Genomic DNA, 3,649 nt, shown 5'->3' on the forward strand with positions numbered 1-3,649 from the left:
GCCGCCACCGCCGCCGCTGGCGAGGCCGAGCAAGGGGCGGGGCTACATATAGGCCCCGCCTCCTCCGCTGCCACCGCCCTCCCTCTTGGGGCGAAGGCGGGGGTCGCTGACGCAGAGCCGCGTGAGGCCCCGCCCAGGGCACTTCCGATTGGGTGAGTCAGGGAACGCTCAACCGCCGCCGCGAGGAGGGAGGCTGCGGAGCTCGTTGGTTTCGCCCTCTCCGCCCCCCCACCTCTGAAGGAGAGACAGAAGCACGGCGAGATTTCGCGGAAAGTCTCGCGAGGGGAGGCGCACGCCGCTGTCTTAGTGGGAGAAGAGAGGAAGAGCGCGCGCCCTACGGGGGGGAGCCTCTGCGGGGAGTGCGGCGCTTTCTGGCCAGACAGAGCGGCCTTCGCGTGTCCCTCCGTGCAGAAAATAGTCCCGCTCTAAGGGCCCCGAGGACGCTCGCTGCGAAAGGGGCGCTGCTGCCGGTCCGGGCCTCCGCCTGCTCTTCGACCCTCCTGCCTCTTTCGGGATCGCGCATTCGCCAAATGGCCGTCGCTCCCTGATCTACGGTGGAGAAGAGGCCCGCTCTGTATCGCTCCGCACCGGTGGCGTAGCTGGAGGGGGCGGGACAGCCAGCCTGGCAGGAAGGTGAGCGAGCGGCCCCTCCCCTCGGAGCCAGTCCCGGCGGGGGGCAAAACGGAGCCGCACGGCTTTCTCCCTGCCCCTCCCCCCGCCGGGAATGGCTCCGAGGGGAGGAGCGCTCGCCCCCTCCAGCTACGCCACCGCTCCGCGCGACGGGTGAAGACGCGAGCCTGAGGGCCCAGTCCTGGCCCGGTCTCCTCAGAAGCAGGGCCTGTTTTGTCCAGTGGGGCTCCCTCTCAGGAGAGCGCGGGCGGGAGGCAGCCCGAGGGCGCAGCCCTGTCCAGCTTCCCAGTGCCTCCGGGCGTGCGCGCTTCCTGCGTTGCGGAGCAGTGCAGTGGCCTCGGGCTGCACGAGGTGGCCCCAGAGCTGGGAAGCCGGACAGGCTCGGCCGAGTCTTCCCGGAAAGCAGGGCAGCCCCAGAAGCGGCGGGGAAAGGAGCAGCACGGAAGCTCCTGGCTCGAGGCCACCGGGGTCCTCCGCTCTGAGGGCGAAGCCCCGAGTCAGTGCGCAACAGTGCACACGGAGCCCAGGTCCTGGGAGTCCCAGCCAAGCCTGCCGGCCGCACATTCTGTGCCTGTGCTAGCAGTGCGCGGCCTGCTCTGGGGAGCCGAAAGCAGCAGGAGCTGAACACCTCGCTGTCTTCGCAAGAAAACTCTTCAGGAAGGGCACGTCCTTTGCCTGACGGGGGAGGGGGGCAGTAGCCTCCTCCGTCCAGCGGGACGACGGCAAGGGAAGCAGATCAAGGGGGGGGGGGGAGAATTTTTAGAAGTCACCACGAGGAGGCATCAGCATGAACTTCTCCAGTTTCTCACTCGTGTCTTTCTTCCCGCCTTCGTACCACCAAGGAGCTCAGGGCAGCGCACCTGATTTCTTCCCTTTTGTCTTCACAGCAGCCAAGAGGACTGGCCCAAGGCTGCCTCATGACTGAGCTGGGATTTGAACTTGGATCGTCTGGATTCAAGGTCAGCTCCCGAACAGCTACATCAGGGCCTCCAAACCCCGGCCCAGGGGGCCGGATGTGGCCCACAGAGTGCCTCTATCCGGCCTGCGGCCAGCCTCTGATCCCCTGAGAGCCTCTGGCCCAGCTGACCAACACAACCAGAGTTGTGGGGTGGGGGAATGGGGGTCCCTTTAAGTGTGTGCTTTATTTCTTGGGCTGTGTTGGTGCTTGGAGAAATTCTGGACATTTGAGCCCATTCATTCATTTCATTCATTCATCTAAGTTCCATCTCTAATGTATTTATTTAAATTTTATATTTAATTTTTTTTTTCTGGCCCTCGCCATATATTTTATGTGGCCCTTTAGCCCAAAAGTTTAGAGACCCCTGAGCTACATCATCCTGGCTCCAGCCATTCCAGGGCCCAATCCTATCCAATTTTCCAGTGTTGGTGCAGTTGTGCCAGTGGGGTGCGCTGTGTACTGTGCGCTGTGTACTGTGGCGAAGAGGCAGTCCCTGGGACCTTCTCAAGGTATGGGAACATTTGTTTCCTTACCACAGGGCTGCATTGTAGCTACACCAGAGCTGGAAATTTGGTTAGGATTGAACCCCCAACCACTAGCATCTATTTTGCATTTTCTCAGGACTTCACTTCTAAATTTCCAACTCCAGATGTTTAGAAAAAAGCTAAGACCAATCCTGCCCTTGAGATAGGCTAGTGTACCAGCACATGCTCTTGTGCAACAATAGCCCTGCTGGGTAGAAGGCCACACACTGACAGATACATCTTAGATGCTGACACAACAGTGGAATAAAAAAAAAACCCAAATTGTAATGTGAATATCAGATGCCAGGGGCACCAATCATTGCTACTGCTGGTCAAATCCTTGTCTGAATCCCATGTTTCAAGACCACATCATTGCCACAGGGGACTGAATTGTGGTCTTCTACAGAGTTTCTCTGCAACCTCCCTGCCCCCCTTCCAGAAAAGGGACAGGTAATGTTTCAAGCCACTGTGCTCTCATCCCCAGCAGGGTACCACTGCATGTACACACTGGTGGTACCAGACTTCTTCACAAACAGTATGCATCTCAATCCAGATAAGAGGTGTGACTGATGCTGTTGTCAATTCCTTGTTACTGTGTTTCTCCCCTCCCTTGCAGAGTCCCATCTTGAGGTCAATTAGGGTGGGAAGAAGGGATTCCTACCTGCTAACAATGCAACATATGCGATCAAGTAAAAGTTTTTATTGTGCAGTCTCAAAGATTAGAAAAACACCCCAAATGAGGATGTCATTCCAGCAAGGCTCTTGTGGTTATCTAACAAGTTATCTAGCAGATATTAAAGTAGCAGGTGTCAAGTCCAGCTGCGATATCACTATTATGGAATTTGCAAAGTAACCATTGCCTGTCTAGAACAAGTAGGACAGCAACCCCACCAAGGAACAGCTGTAACAACACTGCTCACTGCTGCCAGGTATGTAGCTGGTTTCCCTTGTGATCTGCATAAATGGCCATGTGAAGCATCCTGTATCCTCTTCTGTTGCCAGTGGAGAGCAAAGAGAAATATAGGTCGCAATCTAACCAACTTTCCAGCACCAAGATAAGGGCAATTCAGCTCCAAGGTAAGGGAACAAACATTGCCTTACCTTGAGGAGGCCTCCATGACTGCTCCCCAACTGCAGGATGCATCATGTGCCCCATTGGCACAGCTATGCCAGTGCTGGAAAGTTGGTTAGGATTGCACCCATGGTATAGGAAAACATAAGGCCCAATCCTATGCAACTTTCCAGTGCCAATATAGCTGCAATGCAGCCATGATGTAAGGGAACAAATGTCCTCTTACCGTGAGGAGACCTCTGCCCCATCTACTGCAGGATGCAGCGTACACTTGTAATAGGATTAGGTCTTCAGACAGCAGCATCAACAACATGGGGTCTCTGGATTAAACTGCATACTCCCTATTTGTGAAGGAGAGTGGTGCTACGAGCTCAGTGGTGAACTTCCCCCTCCCTGCTCCCAGGGCAAAGGACCGCAAAAGCACCCCAGGCGCAAAGCCTCCCCCCCCATCTCCAAAGCATGACA

This window comes from Tiliqua scincoides, chromosome 6 (assembly GCF_035046505.1).
Source record: "Tiliqua scincoides isolate rTilSci1 chromosome 6, rTilSci1.hap2, whole genome shotgun sequence".
In the NCBI taxonomy this organism is placed as follows: Eukaryota; Metazoa; Chordata; class Lepidosauria; order Squamata; family Scincidae; genus Tiliqua; species Tiliqua scincoides.